Consider the following 18,890-nt stretch of genomic DNA (forward strand, 5'->3'; position numbering starts at 1 on the left):
AGAATATCCCTGAAATGGAAAACTGAGGACACGGCTGGTTAATTCTGAGAACCTGTAAAAGTGGGCAAGAAGAGCTGCTCTAGCCCATGTTCAGGTGAGGAAGGCATTCTCAGCCCTCTGCAGAGACACGAAGCTGAGGCTGTTGGCAACGGCTCAAGAAAACAGCTTCAAAGCCAAACTGCGTATGTAGTAACAGAAACAAATCACCGTGAATCGATCGATCGATTACAAATGACTAAAATGAGAGCAGAATGAGTGTGATTTTAATACATTCATAAATGTAAACATTCATGTTTCTTTGTTCCTAGAACAGGCTTATTTTTTGTTTGTATTCTTTCTAACTCGCTGTTCTTTGACTGTGTTGCACGAGTTGCAGTTAGAGCTGTCAAGCATCCTGGAGCCATAAGTATTTTTCAGACCACTCATTAACAAACAGACTTCCAATCTCAATATGCATTATCAAAATGAGATCTTTTCTCAACAGTTGACAATTATGTATTATACAGTTACATGCTTACAATTGGTGACGCCGTATTGTTAGATTTCCGTACTGACTTTTAACAGTATGCTGCCTAATTACATTTTGTATTATATTCTGAGTGTATAGGAGTATTTTATTCATGGCCCCACTTTATTCTGCAATTTGTTTCTCAATAAATGCAAAATAATAAAATCCCAAATCCTAGTGTGTGGAGTATTTTTATTGACCCAAGTGTTCTGCTAGTAAACACAACTTTGATGGTTTCATGAGTGAAAGTTTATTAGGCTGTGTTAGTTTTAAAATACAATTGCCAGGGGACCGATGTCGAAATCATTTCTTACAAGACAAACTTGGTTTTGGATGCTTTCCCAGCTCGAGCACCACAACGAAAGCAAAATGGCTATCCTGAGTCATGACATTTTGCATTCATTCTTGCAGTGGCAAATGTTTAAACGTTTAATGCTGTCTGCCACTTCGACAGAAAGAAAACAAAAAGAAAGCTCTGAAAGACCTGCTCCCTGTTTGCTCTCTTCAGAGTAAGCCTCTCGAGTAATTAGCCAAACACCCATCTTGTAGGTCTGCCCACCTGGTAGCTGCCAGTCTCTGTTACGACAGCATCTAGGCGGCGACTTTACTAATGCCTTCAGATGCCTCGTATTTTAAAATTCATTTACCTTTTTCTGCGGAGCTGTCCCCAGTCTCTGTTACTGACAATGAGAGAATTAGGTCCAAACAGTCCTGAAAAGGAGTGACCTAGCCCAAGGAGAGACAGAGCTCAGATCCAGCACCTGAGCTAAGGGGCTATTTTCCAGCACCACCGCCTCCAAAAAACGTGTCTCTCCCAAAACCTCCTATCATCAGCCAGCCAGCATTTCAGATCTGGCAGCACATTTGGGGAAGTGCCACTTCCCAGGAGCCCTCCGAAGGAAATCGGAAGCGGAGACGGAGACCACAGTGGGTATGCAGCAGCGCTGTTTTGAAACACCCTCTGCACGCAGCACCTCTGAGCTGCCCGGCAATTTCGCCACTCTAATCTGAAACCCATGAACTTTTAGAAATGGCACCCACACTTTTATAAGCTTCCATTTTAAGCAGCCTGGCGAAAACCTCACCGCTCCCATGGGACCTCCTGTCCTCTGTCCTACCTCAGGGTGAGCCGTAGCTAGTGCAATACCCTTGTGAAATAGTTGCAGGCATCTGTAAGGCCCCCTCGAAATCAAGTTTGGGGGATTGTTAAGAGAGTGTTCGCTAGCAGCACGCAGGGTAGGGGGGAAGAGCATCACCGAGAGAGGCAGGAGCAAGAGCTGTGCCGCTCGCCTGCCCACACACCATATTGTCTTCCTCCAGCAAAGCTACTCCAGAGGCTTTCTGTGGTGCCAAACAACATGAGCGAGGAGGAAAAAAAAAATAAAATAGCCTCGTGAAAATGTCCTGTCTGTTCATTTCCACAAGCGCTAGCGAGACGTTCTTTAAAAGCATACACATGTAAAAAGATCTAGAGGTTGCTGGTTAGTTTGTCATATATTTTTATAGGCTTTTCTGAATGGTTTTAGATTTGACATAGTAACTGACTGTTACTAGAAATAAACTGTAAGTCAATTCCATGCTTCCATAATTCACTGCCCAGGGTTGTTCAAAAAGATTTAGTGATACTTGTGATAGACAGCAAGCCTCTTGATGTTTTCATTTTCACTTAGTGCCTGTAATTCCTCAAACTTGCTGACCTCTACAGAACAGGATGGAAGAGGGCTCCAAAACTTCTTTGAAGGCACTCACTCACCAAAGCATTTGAAATGCTCTCATTTCACTTCTTTTCTTTTGAGGGCACAAACACCAATATGGGAATAAAGAGACTGTTGTTTTTAAGAAGGCAACTGCTATTATTATCTCCATGACCGATCATGTGCTTTTAATCATTTATTATAGAACAAGTTAAACCAAAAAAAAAATATGTGTTTTTGTGACTCCGAATGTAAGCCCTCCTGACAGCTGCATATTGATATTTCTCTGACCGAGCGCGTTCGTTCTGAACTTTAGCCTTGCTATAGACGTTTCCTTTTTCTCTCCAAAAGTTAACAGATATATTTTAAAGGCTCCGGGTCTGCGTGTAAAAATACACAAACAAATCTGTGCCTAGAGGGCCTGCTACCAGGAACGCACAGGCTAACCAGCATTTGAACCTCCAAATACTCAGATATACTTGCAGTCCCAGCCATTTTGCATAAAACCCATGCCGGCAACTGCAGTTTTCTGCTTGGGGAAGCTGATGCCCATGAACTATTTAACTGTAACAGTAGGAAGATGCAACAAGCAAAACTGCTGTTGCGACTCCTCTTAATGCAGGGTTCCCGGGACAAAAGCACCTTGATAGTATCAGCGCAGATCTGTCATTACAATTTAATTACCAACAACAGGCCACTGACATTTGAAACTGCTTATCAGATCCTGGTCCTGAAGGTGGACTGGAGGCCGGCTCTCCTTCCCCCCGAGGGTAATTTTTACCTTGGCGGAAGGCGCGGGAGGGTTAGGGCTGGGCAGACGTCGCACGTGGAAACCCAAGGAAACCAAAACCAAAGGATGGCAGCCCAGCTCCCAGGACCGGGTGGAGCAACAACTCGAGATGGAGCCTTCTCAGGGTATCTTTAAGCAAGCAGTTTGTAGCTCCCCGGTGATTTCAACCTAACTGGATCGAACCACTGCCAGCAAAACCCAACCCCGCGGCATCTGCAGTGGAGATCGCTCTAAGAGCTACAGGTATTTCACAACAGATGGAGCATGATTCAGCTTTATACCACACAGTCACCCACATAAATTATATCCTAAAATTCTTCACACACACATACATACAAAAAAAAATCTAGGTAAGAAACAAAAAGAATGATAGGAATTATACGAATATATTTCAATGCATATAGATATTAGGCTATTAACCAAAAATTTGGAAGGACAGGAAGGAAAAAAAAAGGATGTAAGTTTGTGCTTTCCTTGTACCTCAACATTAGACAAACGATTCATTCCTATTTCTTTTCTTCTGTGCATTAGCTATTTAACATCATTTTATTTTTCCTCTTTTTCTCCAAGAGGAGAAGACATTGCAGGCTTTGCACACTCAGCAGAGCAGGCAAAGATCTTTCAAAATCTGTCTAGTAAGCCAACGGCTCGCTAAAAATCAATCAGATAGCAGAAGCCCGCACTGCTGACACAAGAGCATTAACTTTTGTTTGGACATTTTCACATATTGTCCAAACGTTGCCTTTTGTCTGTAAGGGTTACACCGCACACACCCACTTGCTCCCTTGCAGAGGAACCCATGAGAGGAGGTCTGTTGTGACTCAGAAAACGAAGGGAAGGAGCAACTTGCAAGAAAGATGCACTGGAAAGCTTCTGTGCCTCCTGTCTGTCTAGCTGGAGTGGAGGAAAAGCCCCTACACACAAGCAGAATGTACATTTTTTATGAATTGGGCCTTTAGTTTTAATTGCTTTTTACAGCATAGACCAATTAAGGATGAGTTGGCAGGACAAGGATCTTTCCCAGCTCATTTGAAGGTAGGAGAGACGGCGTTTGCTTTGCCACAGGCTCCCGCTCACACATTTGGCCAAAAAAAAAAAAAGCGAATGCCATTGAACACCTCTAGTACTAATGCTCATTTTATATGGGTTGAAAAGCAAAAGCTGAAGGCCAAAAAGTTCCCCTTTGGCCCAATCTCATGCTTTCAAATAAAATCAATTACAGCATCTCTACTTGTCTAAGCTTTGGAAAGATAAATACCAATAATTACAGATCTAGAACTGTACCCAGAGAAACTCTTAGGTATGCATATCCTTCGAGAGCTGCCTTCCTTTTATCTATAATTGATCCTCTTCACCTTCAGAGTGTATCAAGGTCAGAGCTTAGTTAAGAATTCCTTTTAAAATGTATTATAGACACTTTTCAGTATATGCTGTAGATTTTGCAATGTATGGGTGACTACAGAATCACAAATCCAAAGCACATTAAATGTAGAAGTAATCAGTCTAAGTGGTGAATGTGTACAGCTTATAGGTGCTGCATGAGTAAAGGAGCATCTTCCAGACCATGCTACCATTTTTGTTGTGTGTTTTTTGGTTGTCTGTTTTCCTTCCCTCCGTACAGCCCCACGAAGCCTTTTCTAACAAGTATGTTTCTCACTAAGGATTGAAATGGATTTGCCAGACAGGAGCCAGACACTGGCTTTTTAAATACCTTGTAGCTGGTTATCTGGAAATGCTGCACTCATCATAATAAAGAAGGAACAAAAAAACACACTGCACAAGAAGGAAGGTTAAATTATGTGTTCAAGCCAAATTAGAGCATATAGAGCAATTGCTCAGGACTGTGTTGGAGGAAATAAAGGGGTCCTGCTGCTGAGTGAGGAGTTTTCACCTCAATTTTCCAGAAACTGAGAGTAAAAGAACTCTACAGACCCTTGTAGTCTTACAATCTATGCATCTAAGAGTCTAGAGAGAGAGCTTATGGCCTGATTTCCCAATGCATCTAACAGCACCCAAGGAAATCTAAGTAAAAAGCATGGGTGGAACCTCCCGGGGCTGCTGAGCTGTCTGACCCAGCCCACCGCTCTGCGGCTGCATTCACTTAGGAATGATAAAGAAAATGAAAACTTGATAAAGAAAATGAAAACCTGGCAAAAGTGAACAGTGTAATCCTAAAATTAAAAATATATATATATATAAAAAGAATAAAACCTTCCAGCTCATGATAAACACTATAATGAAGCCTCTAATTTTTCTAATGAAAGAATTAACTATCAAGATAAAAGTAAAATGATTTATTAGATTTTCAGACACCACAGAAATAAAATAGTATAACAGTCTAGGCAGTAACTATTCCATTTCAACTTGCAGTCATTAACTCTTTGCCAGCTGTAAAGACATCCTAACAACTCTATTTAGTTCCATAAGCCTGTCTATAATCCAGTACTAAACAATAATTACTATTGACTCGTTAAACAGGAGTTGAAATCTTTTCTTCAAAATGTGCCAGAAGACATGAGGAGCGGATCACTGAGAACCTGTCTGCGAGGGCTAAAATGCTCTCAAAAACAAACAAACCAACAAGGGCAAGGAATACAAACTTCCAAAAACTTAAAGGAGGGCACAGGCCTGCTGCAAGACCTGCTCCACGGTCTCTTCTACCTCCGTCCCCCACACTCATCCTGCCCAGCCGAAATCAACCTGCTGTGTTCACAGTGATTTTGAATGCTGCAGCTCCCCAGCAGCTTCCCTCTTATTAAAGCACAGAATATACTGCTTGTTGCTAGACAGAGTCCCCCCCGCCCTCCTTTCTCTCCCACTAATGGCTCTTTTCACGATCTGCAGCAAGGATCATTTAATCTGTGAAGAATGGAAATTTCAGTGTTTGTGTATCGTCGGTTATTACCTTTTATTTCTAAATTGTGTATTTGGAGGGAAGACTTAATGCCTTTATTTGCTGAGGAGCAAATGTTCAAGGATCCTACAGAGAGCACTTTCTCCCAGTATAATTTCAGACTCTGAAACTCAAAGACACTCTGAGCCCCTCGGTGCGGGCACAGCTGTCCCACGCACCCCGCAGCACCCCCGGCCGCTTGCTCCCATTGCGGCCCCACTGTCTGGGGGCAGCAGGGCCCCATCTTCACTTCTTGCCTTTGTCCTGCTCACCCTCAGCTGGAGGCACTTCAAAAGGCAAAGGCTGGGCAAGCCCATCCAGCCATCCCTTTGTGCCAAGGAAAACTCCAGCAAGACTGCATCTTTGGGCTCTGATGCAACCAAACATGAGAATCGTGATGAAATACGGATGGATGCAAAAGGCACAAATAATAAATTTTTTAAAAGTCTGTGTGCAGTAACATTTAAAGCTAGCTATATGCTAAGCAAGTGCTCTTGACTGGCTTATGAAATTCAGGCACTAATAAAATCTGGGAGGCAGCACAAACGCTGCCCTCACAATATTTTATGCCAATGAATGTAAAAAAAGGAATCAGAATATCAAAAATAATTATGTGAAAATAACAGTGTTTATTTTCCCGAGAGCCTGCCCACCTGCGAGTCCTGTTTCTGCCTACATAATCCTGCGCTTCCCTGAGCGCTGCTGACACAGACAAAGCAGGGCTCAGGGGGACTGTGCCAGGGCTCGAATTCAGCCAGCAAGTTTCAGAGACCCCCGAGTTATTATGGGAATTAATCAAGGGAGGAATAGGAATGCAGCCTAAATGTTCATCCTTTGGTGACTTTAAGTTACATCTAGTATCATTATTTTACATCAAGCTTCTGAAAATTATTTAATTTTTTTCTGTTTCATGCCAAGGTCTTAATCTTTACTGCACTGGCAGTGAGAACATTTTAAAGAATCATTTCCCGAGACACATTTAATACATTTCCAGTAAATTGTACATAAACCTGTCCAGCTGGCTGGGTCATTTAATCAGCGACACACCCACTGAGTGCAGGATGCCACCTGAGATTTACCTCAATGCTTTCAAAAACAAAACGATGATGGGATAAAGCTTTGCTAATGTGTGAGTGCGATGGGGAATACAATGATAACTGCCCACTAGGGAGTACAAGGATCTTTTTAAGTTTTGTTATGGGAAAGATTACATACTGGATTAGACAAAAGGGTTTGGAAGATCAGCACTGAAATTACACCGGCTTTAGGAAAAGCAGAATTAAAATGCTGGTTGATTATTTAAAACCACTTTAAAAACAGACAGCAAAGTTTATCAAGTATTTTTGAGCTGTATTCTGCACTGCTCTCGCGGACTGCTGCACATCCTTGCAAACACAACCAGAAGTTTTCACAGGATACGGGGGCTGAGCAGGGTCTGCTGTGTTGGAAGGGAAATAGCACATCACTTGCTCACGGTCAGCTTCACTGAAATTATACCAGTGGGGAATGCTTAAGATGGGCTTTTATTAATGGGTTCTCTTATGAACATGTAGGCAGGCTCCAAGCCTCAGGAGGGGGGAAGGACTTTGCATTTTTCAGGAGCTCTCTCTGATAAAGAGTGCAGGGGTGGCAAAGTGCTGAGGAAAGACATCCTTCAGAAGCCAGAGATGTGCCAGAGCAGGCTGTGTTGCCTCTAAATAAATTTTAAAAAGTGAATTGTTTATGGTACAACCAAAACCCTTTCCTGCAGGTGATCTTGTAGGTTTACCAGCAACATCACCAGTGAAAAGCTGAGGGTGGCCCTGGTGAGCCCCCAGCTCCCATGAGGAGAGCTGGGCTGGGAGCAACACAAGGGTCATGCAGATGACAGCTGTGGCTGCACGAAGCCTTAGCACTTGGTGGGAGCGGGACCTGTAAGGAGAAGCGAGGCGACGAGTTACAGCCCTGTCCCCTCCCTCTGTCCCTGCCACCACCCACAGCTCCCTTCTCACCTCGGGCACTTCTCAGAAGTTGAGACACCCTGGCATCCTCGTCACTGTTCATCGCTGCCATTTAAATGAGTTTAATAAAATTATTTTTCTAAACTGTTTTAGATGCCATATCTATAATCCATAAAATTTATTGTATCTTTATGTAGAATTATACTGGAGTTGAACATATAAATCAATTTATAAGGTCTAATGACATACAAACGCTTAAAAACTAAAGGCGATGTAGTAAATTCAAATTACCATTACAAATGTAAGCTTTGTAGTCAGTGTGTGACCCGCTAAGGATTATATTTAACTCCCCTGAGAGTGGTTTATCATAAAACTTTATACTTTTATTACAGTGAATTATTAACTCCTCCATGATGTGAGTCATTCCATGCTCTGACTATAGCTTTTTTAATGACACTATAATAGACATCTTGCTAATAGCAGTAGGATTGCTACCTCTGAGGTTAAAAAAAAGGGAGGAAAGAAGAAGGAAGAAAAGAAATGAAATGAAAGACAAATAAGTGGAAATACATTTCCCAACAGGATGAAAAATAAGGACCTGTAGGAAGATCCGTTTGTAACAGAACTATGCAGAGGTCATTACAGTCTTCTGACCACATGGAAAAACAATTACGAGGCTAGTATCTGAAGACTACCACATTTTTTTACCATTAGAACTAAAAATCTGGATGATTATGACCAGGAGGTATTTGTCCTTTATTCTTTTTTTATGGAGAAAAATATTTTTTCCTCCTGATGTTAGTTTAGCCAAATGACTTTTAAGGCATCTTCATACAATTGAAAGTCACTCCTTCCAAGGCATCTACCACGAACATTTCCCAATCAACATTTTCACTATGCCATCAACCCCCAATTTAGCATCTGTATTTCCAGAGACTCCCTCAGATGCTTGGAGAGGTCCAAATGCCTGGGAGATAGTTTTAAGTTTGGTGAATGGACAACCCCAAGGCCCACAGCAAGTCCAGAGCTGAGCTCTTGTATCACAAAAATAAATCTGAGGGTGATATTTCACTTCACCTCATTTTCATGTGTTGGTTTTTTTTTGTTGTTTTTTTTTTTCAAATTTCAAAACAGGTCAAACCAACCAGTAAACACCACTAAACTACATGAGCATCTCTCTACAAAAAACAAGCTCTGCTGCAATTACTTTTCCAACAAGAAATGGTTGGTCTTAATATGAAGGCAGCCCAATTCTTAACAGATCTTCACATTTTCCAAGTAAAAAAGATTTTTCCATGTTTGAAAATTATTTTAAAATGGCAGACACATTTTTCCATGAGACAATCCTACCAAAAGGTGACTAACTACCATCTGAAACATGCCAAGTCCTGTGACCTTACATAAAAATGAACCTGTGGATATTTTAAAATGATCCTCATAGAAAGTAAAAACAGAAAATCCCCAGTTCTTGTTACCTTCAAACTTTTTAAGTAGTTGTTATTACTGAAAGATAGTAAAAGAAAACAAAGAGGACACCAGCTTCCTATTTCTTCACCATATTCCTCAATCCCTGGATAAAACCAGTTTGCTGTTAGCGTGGACCACAGAGCCACAAACAGCAGGAAAATAAAACCGGCAAAGGGGCTGAATATACCTGTACAGCCAAAAAGGTTCATAACAGAATAGCTGTGTTTAAAAAATGGTAATGCATGATAAGTTCTCTGGAAATTCAGAAGATTCAGGAGCTACGCAGACATCTCTGCGTGAGCATCTTCCATGTAATGTGTCTTGTTGAGGTCACTACTACTAAATAATGGCATTTGCTTCTCCTTTGGACAAAAGCAACAGTTACCAGTGTGGCTACTGGCCACACTCTCCTGAGCCATTAAAAGGACTTTGCACACACGTTTGCAGTAGTGCAGAACCACTCAGAGAGAATAACCTGCAGCAGATTAAGGTTTCTAGCTGCAAGGCCTTTTATACATTTAAAATTTTACTCTTTTTTTTTTTTTTTTTTTTTTTTTCTTCTAAGGTAAAGTTGAAGGCAAGACAAGGGAAGCCTTTTGGAGTGTTCCTAAAACCTGCATGGATTACATGTGAGCAGGAGACCTGACTATTTAAGCAATTCTGTTTGAATGAACTCACATTGCAAACGTTTGCATTCTCGGGAAGAGATGATGTTTAGACATAAGCTAAGCTGCACTGCATAGCTGCAGATTCAGAAGAGATTTACCAAAACTCTGTGTGCTTTTAAACAGTAGCTTTCTCTGTAGCAGTTACTGCTCAGCGCCAAGTTTATGCAAGGACAGGCTGCACCCTCTGCGATGGTGGCACAGTCCTTCTTCCTGCATGGATTTTTCCCACCACCGAAAGAGAAATTTACTCAGGCCTGCTGATAATAATAATAATTAAAAAGTCTGCTCAGTGCCACTCTGCCAGCAGCTTCTGAGCCAGAACTGAAATAAAGGAAAGTAATTAGACACGTGAACTCAGTCCATGGATAAGCAAAAAGCCTGCTGTTGCAACACTGGAGAACGCTATCTCTGTGCACAGGTTTTATGGGGCAGTTTAGTGCTGTGCTCCTGTTTTTTGTGTCTCCGATCCTTCTTTGTCAGCTTTTATTTATTCAACTGTAAAGTCTCCGTTGACTCTAAGGTTTGTTTACAAGTGGTTCCCATCCCGGAAAGCAATTAAATATTAGATTTACAAAAGCAGCGTGAAGTTGCAAGGGTCACCTCCAGCAACGCCAGTGCAAACCCACGAGGCCACCGTGGGTGTCGCCGCTGCGCTCACCCTTTTGGTGGCGTGGCCAGGACACAGCGCCAAAACCTGCCCCATTTCCTGGAGACAGCCCTCCTGCCGGCAGGCCTTGTTTGTTCATCATAAAACCAGGCAATTAACCTGGTTCATCCCCTGTAAGTACACTGACCCTGAGTCCAGTCCTCAGCACCTCACCAGACAAAACTCTGTTTGCCTTCAAGGTAAAGGAGAAAAACACACACACACACACACGATTTTTTTTCTTTGGCTCTTCCTGAGCCAACTGATCCGTCCATAAAGTGATGCAACAAACTTCGTACAAACTAATGACCCACCTACACTCCACTGCATTTAGTCTTGAGGTTATAAAGAAATTTCTCCATAGCTTCTGTCTGAGCCTGCGATGGCTGGAAACTCAGGGGATGTCAGCTCTCCTCTTCCATCTACAGATTTACTTTGAACTGTAAACATATTCAGAGATCAGCACTCCTACTCGCTTCACAGGTGATTAAAGGAAGAACGAAGGGAACTGCAGCCTGTGGGTCCTGTGAAGGGTGGCACCGACCGCTGTAACATTTGCCCCTGGGTGGTGAAGCAGAGGGCTGGCTTGCAGCTGGGTTCAGTGGGTACCCTGGGGGAAATCGCCTCTCCACATAGCTACCCACCAATGTCACGTGCTTAGTGCTAGCTGAGATGAGACTGGGATTTCTATTGCATTACCCTCTATTGCAAAGGACATCGGGGGACTGTCTGGGAAGTTCGTGGTGCAAACAACAGAAACCAAAGCAAAGAGTTTGTTATACACGGTGGAAGAGGGAGGAAAGTATGAGTTTGCTCCAGACCTTGCTGCTTGTGCCATAGAGGGGTCAGTGGCACAAGCAAGGAGCAGCTGCCTTTTGAGGAGCCCTACGGAAAAATTCAATTTCTTCCAGGAAACCAGAGGAAATGGCGAGGCCGGGCAGGCCAGCGCCCTTGCAAGATGCTGTGTGCGCTCCTGCAAACCCAGGAGCTCAGATCTGACTCCTTCGCTTTCCTCGTTCACAGCTATCATACTCTCCTGACATCCCTTGTGCAAAAAAACACTGAAAAGAAGCTCCAGAGTCCCTGCCCTGACATACAGGTCGTGCCAATTTATAGAGTCAATCAAGACCGCAAGAATTTGGGAGTTCAGTGATAGCACTCCTTCTGACAACCCCATCTTGCCAGCACGCTTCTCTGTCAAAACAGTGGCACTACGCACTGCTGAACAAACTGCAGACTTCAGGCTTTAACAGACATGGGTACAGCAGCTTGATCAGGGTCCAGTGTTTCATAAGCTCCGTAACTCTGAACTCTGCCTTTGATGCATTTTAATTCTCAACTCTAATGCTGCTCCTCAGTAATTCCTGGTTTTCTTTTCTCTCTCTCTTTTTTTTTTATTTTTTTTTTGAACATCCAAATGTCCTTGTTTCTGAGGAGATGCAAGAAAGAAATTAAGAAGTACATCGAGTGATTTCACATTGAAATAAAAGAGGTACTGTACTTCAACAAGTTATAGGCACCTGCAAGCAGGAGTTTATAATGAAAATGCCTTTTCAACCATAACTTTAGCGTCTCGGTAGCAATGCTATAACACAATAAACTATTCTATTAAATCTAAAGAGTTAGATTTAATAAGACAGTGGCTATATATTAAATAAATGCCGAATTATTATTAAAAATCTTTTTACTGAGGTTTAACAACTCTAATACTTGCTGCTTTATTACACCTGAATAAAATGCATGTATGAGAATGTGTATTTAAGCTATTGCATAAAGCACACCCAAAGAGACCCTTACAAAAGGGCTATTAAAATTTGGAAGGAGCCCAGCCTTTGAAAGGTGCAGTTCACACCTTTGGGTTAACCAGAATGAGTCAGTGGAGTGGCTTAATCAGTAATTGCCACGTGTGCCCACTGACAGTGACCGCTGGGCAGCCCCGCTTTGCTCAGCAGCACCCAACGTGAGCTTTCAGCTCCCTTAGCACCTCTCTCTGCTCACTGGGATTTTCAAGGAACGCGCAATTTTCACTGCTTAAAAATCACGTGCTTTTGGGCTGTGGTACGGAGAAAGGGGAGTTGGTGTACGACAGATATTCAAAAGGTAGGGGCTCCCCGGGAAGGAAGAAAGGGGACAAAAAGGTGCTTGTATAGGTAGAAATGCAGAAACGTTAGGAGCTCACCTGAAGCCATTAGCAAGCCGGTACCTTAGGTGACAAAAATTAGATGCTGCTACTACACAAAAAGCCTTGAGGTCATATGAGGCTGATTTATTTTTTTTTTTCTTTTCTTTTAAGTTTGTAAATTCAAGTTTAATCAAGGTGTCCGAGAAAAGAGATTAACCTTAAACTCTATTTCTGGCCAACAAGAGATGGAGGAAATGTTGCAGGAGGCAAGCAAAAATGCATTGTTGACAAATGACTCCATTTATAGTCCAGATTTCGGACACCTTGTCCTTAGTCACCAGTGACATCTAATTTGTCCCTAAAAAAACTAGCCCTTACATCTTTGTTACTTTAGGCTTTAGGTTAAGACGTGTGGATGTCCCTCATAAATCTGATCTCCTACAGGGCCTGTCTCTTTCCAGTAGCTTCCCAGTTGAGGAAAAAAAAAAAAAAAAAAAAAAAAAAAAAAAAAAAAAAAAACAACCACAACTACCCTTTCTTTTCCTTCCACTTTCAAAGACTTCATCAGGAATAAGGAAATTGTCCTAAATTTAGACATGTTAATCCCACAGCGTTTGTGTGAAATAGGTTAGCCACACTGAGAACAAAGGGGGGGGGGGGGAAGAGGAGAGGTTGTTGCAGAAAGCTATAAAAAGCAAATGAAGGAGAGAAAAAAAATATTTCTACTGTACTTCGCTGGCCAGAATCACTGTGGGTATATACCATACAGGGACATCCGTCAGCACTAATCAATACATGTGGTGTTAGTCATGGATGATAAATTTGAAAGGGATTATAACTGTAAACAGTGATCAATAGAGACTTGCTGGAGGAGACAGAGAGGAAAAAACAACCTTAAAATGTTACACGGTTAATAAAGTAAGGGGTCAGTCTTAAACAAAACTCCAGTGAGACCCACTTATTTCAGAGCTATTTCTGCAAGAAGGGGGAAGGAGGGGAAAAAAAGCCTTACCGATTTTCATAAAGCAATTGCTACTAAAAGGGCACATTATTAATTTACGGCGTATTTGCTGATCCCTCCGTTTCGAAGTCACATCCTCCATTAATGTTTGGTTGGAGATGTTTTGCTGGATATAAGCTGGCATCTCCCAGACCCCCAGAGAGAAGCTTGCTTTCCTCCTCGCTCTGCCCCCCCGATTCCCCCTCCTTTCCTTACAACCGACTTCACTATGGGCACATGAGTGATCAGAGCATTCACAACGGTGACATTCCCCTCCGCAAACAAATTCATCCAGGGCTTCAAGTAAAAAATGCAGAGAGCCTCTGCTGCTCACCCACAGATGAATGGAACTATCCGTCTTGTCACCAGGGGTCGTAGCAAGAGGTTACTGCGAGTATATACCTTGGCTTCTGTGCTGACGTTTGCAAGCAGCTCTCTTGCAAAAAATAAAATAAAATAAAATAAAAAATCCTGCCATATCAAGCACTTATCCAGTCCCTCTAGAACCCTTCTCAGATCATGTCTTTCCACACCTTTGGAGTCACAGCTCCAGGCTTGACATATATATTTTTTTTCTGCTGACCTTTTAGCGTCCTTTCTGCCACAGTGTGTAAACCATAAGCTGATATATGAAGGCAATTTTTAGTGGTGCCACTTGTATCTGAGTGATTGCACACGCTTTACGTTTCTGGCCTGCCACCCTTCCACCTTTTGAAGATCTCTCTATTTCTTTTAAAGGAACTGCAACAGAGGTGAAAGGAAGTTTAACTGCTTCAAGACTTTGATGGCCCAAGAGCACCTGTTTTGGGTTTTCGAGAAGATACGCTGCAGATTGTCTGACCAGTGCTTATGCTCAAACATTAAATCTTTCTTTTCTTGTCCATAGACCTGCGGGGGTTGAAGGAGGGGAGGGGAAGGGCTGTGTAAAGCATTTCCCAAAATTTAAGCTGGCAGAGATCAGTGATCACAGCAGGGCAGCTTTGCAAATATGTTGCTGGTAAGCGCCAAAGATCTGGAGCTGCAGCCGTGGGGACTGCGACTGACAGGGCACGGGCCTCGCTGAAGGCTTCATGCTGGAGCAGGGGACACTCCCTGTGAAGATTTGCAGCCCACGGCTTCGCAGAGCAATTTTTTCTTGTCTCGGTGCCGCTCCCCACCCTGCTCACACCGCTAGCAGTGAATCACAGCACAACACAAGAAGAAGACAGCACCAACCCTTCCTTACACATCCGGCAGCACACCGACATGCTCAACTGCCACATGACCACACAGGGGACAGACACGCATGGGAGAATTATCATGTTGCAACGGTGCCTTCCTAACTCACTAGGGAAATAGAAGAGCAACAGAAATGGACTAGCAAGCCAAAGAGGGCCATCACAAAGCCAAGATGACCACGGCTACCTCTCCCCACCCATCAGATGCAAGACAGGCACTGTCATGCAAATGTGGAACCTCAAAACCACAGCGTCCTACAACAGGCTCATCGGCTCTAGGAAAGGGAGAGATGCAAAGTCCTCATCACCAGCTACGGCTGCATCGGTGGAGGAGTCACCTGCAGTTTCTGAACTCACGAGATCCCAAATCAACAGGAAAAGTTCATGCTTATCCTTGCAGCTCCTGCACAAGAAATGCATACCTGCTGGTAGGTAGAACAAGGAGGGGATCTGCCAATGAGTATGACTGTAGAGAAAGTGCCTGGGGAGTCAGGAGAAATGAGGGACGCTTTGGGGAGAGGAGAAGAGGATGGTGCCATCAAAGGGATGTTGAGAGCTAGGGAGGGGAACACAAAGGAAATGGAGTAGAGAAACTACAAACTGAGTTAATTAGAGATGGAGGAGACTCCACAGGGTTAAAATAAATTTAAAAAATAAAAAGTTGTTAACAATTGTCATGAGGGAGCACTACCAATAGAGCAAACCTGGAGCCTCAACCAGAACACCCAGACATGCAGCATCTATAAAGCAGAGAGTATTTGGTACAGGATAAAGGTAGCGAGTTACTGCCAAAAATCTATTACTTTTTAGCAGCAGAAGCAGGGGACCACATGGCTGCCTCCAAGTTGGGGATGGGAGGTTTCCAACCAAGCGAGTTGCTGCGTAGTTGCCATGGGCACAATTTGTGCTCAAGCTGTGCACAGAGGCCAGGATTTGGCTTGGAGCCCCTGGGTTAAACATTACCTTTACAAGACAAAAGGGTGCCTTTTCTGGACAGGGGAATGAGGGGACAAAATTCTGAGGCACCGTGTGATGGGTCGCCGTGAGAGACACCCTCGGGTACACCCATGGCACCTCACGTATGTCACGTATGCTACAAGCAGCAAGGAGGGGAGACAAACCACCAGACAGAGAACAGGCAAAAAACTCTGACTGTCCTCCTTGGGTCTGATCCAAAGCATGCTTTCATCACACAGTCACTGATTTAAGAGTCGGACTGAGCCTCTTCTTCCAATGGGAGCTGGATTCCCAGCGACCCTTTTTTTTTGAATCCTGGCCTTGGCATAAAGGGAGCATAAATAATTTTCATTTCAAAGAGCGCTGCAATTGTCCTGTATTTTAATGCCGGGATGCTACGAGTAGCTTCTCCTGGGTTTCATGGGGCACCAGCACCCACCTTTCCCCCAAAGGCTTTCTGCCCCCTCCAGTGCGTCTCCTAACGCAGACTGGGTTAGCAAAGGGGAAAAGCCCTAGGGACAGGCAGGCGGAAAGCTGCTGCTTCTGTGCAAGGTTGTAGACTCGCACTAGTGGTCTAGTGACCCTGATGATATTGATGACAATTAGTAGACAGAGATTAAAATGGAAATGAGGGAAGGATTCGTCTGTCACTTTATCCATCAGCTGTAGCTTGCCCCAGGCAACAGACACACACTGGGCTTTTTGTTTTGTTGTTATTCCCTTGTTCAGCTCAGTTGGTTTCAGTGGTTCACTTAGTTGTTACTAAATTTTTCTTAAAATTACTATAAAGGGTTGTGGTGCTTTTGTTTTTGTTTTTTGTTTGTTTGTTTGTTTGTTTGTTTTTTGTCAAATCTCCACCACTGACAACTCACAGCACTGAGTGTGCAAACCATCCCTGGATGCTTCTGCTCTCGCTGCCTCCCTGGCACTGGGGGTGTTGAAGGGCTCTTCTTTCTTCTTCCTATTTCAGTAGCTTCTGTTTCTTTTGTTATTTTAATACCTAGGAAAGCAATCGGATTGCTAAGGCCAGAGCCTGAAGGTCTCCGTTTAACTACAGACCAAGTGCAGCAAAGGCGGTGGCAGCAGAAGTTAGTCTATGGCTGGGCCATGCAGTCTGGATGTGAGGAGACAGGGAGCAGGAGCCGAGACCCCGTGTCCCCTCAGTAAAACCTGTCCCATCTCCCCTTCTTCTCACTCCCTGCTCATCTGACAAGACTGTAAATGGCCATTTTCTGTATGACCCTCTGAATTTTTCCTCAAATTCATTTCTACATCTGATGGTAGCTTACCTCTTGTGGGCCACAGGGATGTTTTGTTTAATCCTAAAATGACACAGCTTTGGGGAGAAGTGAATTTTTGTGAAGCTGTTACCAAATTCTGGTTCACAACCACTAAACCACTTCGGTTCAGTATTCTACCCAAAAGGCTAGGGAAAAAAAAAAAAAAAAAAAAAACAATTCCATTTGGGCTTGGTGCAGCATTCCAATGTGCTCCGGAAGCCGGTACATCTTCACGGCACCAACACTTCCCTCCCACTTTCTGGTCCTCTCTGCTTGTGGCTCCCATCCCAGGACGCACCTTTGCTACTTTTATCACCACCACCTCACTCCGACGTAGTGTAGAGCCCATCCACTATAAATAACAAGCAATTACGCAGACAGCCACCCTCCCTCTGCAAAAGGAGCAGATTCGGTATTCATGAAGTATTGGCGAGCAGGCTCACATCTGCCACAGTCTTTTCATGGCTTCTGCTGTCACCAGCTCTGCCGATTTGCTCCCAGGGAGAACCTGGGTGCAGGCACAGCAGGAGCAGAGCTCGGTTTGCCCTCACCACTGGTGCTGCCCACACCGCGCATCCCGAGGGGCAGAGGCAAACAGACAGACAAGGTGCCTCCGCTGCCAGTGGGGCACGGGCAGAGAGAGGGCTCCTTCCACGTAGCGCTGTCGGCGGCGATGAAGGGCTCACTCTAAAACCACCTGGCTTTGGCCCCAATTCTGCAAGGAGACGGACACACAATGCAGCAGGCTTTCTGATGCACCATGAGGGAAGTAGGAATGATTTCTGCCTCCATCCCCACATTTCCCAGTTGGGACTAAACCTGAACAACCTGATTTATTACACCTGCTTTTCACGTGGTTAGCTGCAAATGTTTCTCAGGTTTCTACTGCTGTTGATGGACTACTGACTAATCAAAAAGTCAGGAGTGCAAATTTGCAGCACTGGCTGCTAGCCAGTTTGCCCATAAAAGGTTTCCAAATGGTCACTGAGCCCTTAACCCTGATGAAAACAGCAACAAAGACTCTGCCCCAAGCTCCTGCTCCTGTCTCCCTCTCGCTTTGTTGCATGCAAACGTTGTTGTTTTGTTTCATTCTGTTAAAAAAAATCAAAACACAATTCCAGAACAGGCAGTGGAGAACCCTTTCTACTCATTAAAAGCTACACGTGGGTGTGAATTATTTTACATCCTCCTCAGAAATTACCAGACCACCTCAGAAAATGATTAGTTTTCACATAAGGCGCCAGATCCTCTGGTCCATTTAGGCTGCTTTATGCCACTTTGATGGCTCGGCTCAGCCCTAAATAAAACAGGCTTAATTATCCTTAGGATTTCTCCTGCCTTGGGAAATCTCCAGGTAATGTGGAAATGCCACAGGGACTCCTCCACCACCACGGCTATTAGTGACAAAGCGCAGTGGCAGGGATATCCCCACGCCCCATTGATTTCCTGCTGCTGTGGCTGTGGGCATCTGGCACAGACGAGGGCCACCCTCGGGCTAATGCCACTTATGCCAAGGAAGGGCCTGGAAATGGGATGGCCTCAGGATTGCTGCATGAAAATAACCTCGCAAGTCCAAGCCTAAATCAAACACAGAATACGCACGGTTTGGTTGGAGCGGCCTACCCCACAACTCCCTGGCTAATGGGAGGAAAGGGGCTCATCGGCTGGGAAACTCCTCCCCTAGTTTTCCAAAGCCCTCACTCTTGCA

The 18,890-nt window shown here is 43.9% G+C and overlaps 1 long non-coding RNA gene across 3 annotated transcripts in view; it reads right to left on the bottom strand.

The window, feature by feature from the left end:
* The window catches only part of LOC311434341, a 226,897-nt gene that overhangs the window by 89,019 nt on the left and 118,988 nt on the right, over window positions 1-18,890 (bottom strand). The window contains exons 4-5 of one of the 3 annotated variants that reach the window (XR_014691407.1): window positions 7,877-7,930; window positions 7,615-7,796 (exon numbers count right to left, since the gene is read on the bottom strand). The exons of the other annotated variants lie outside the window; for them this stretch is intronic. This is a non-coding gene — a long non-coding RNA (uncharacterized lncRNA). Of the gene's footprint in view, window positions 1-7,614; window positions 7,797-7,876; window positions 7,931-18,890 lie in introns of those variants that run through there. 3 annotated transcript variants of the gene reach the window in all.

Source organism: Aythya ferina, assembly GCF_964211825.1.
Source record: "Aythya ferina genome assembly, chromosome: 3".
Lineage (NCBI taxonomy): Eukaryota > Metazoa > Chordata > Aves > Anseriformes > Anatidae > Aythya > Aythya ferina.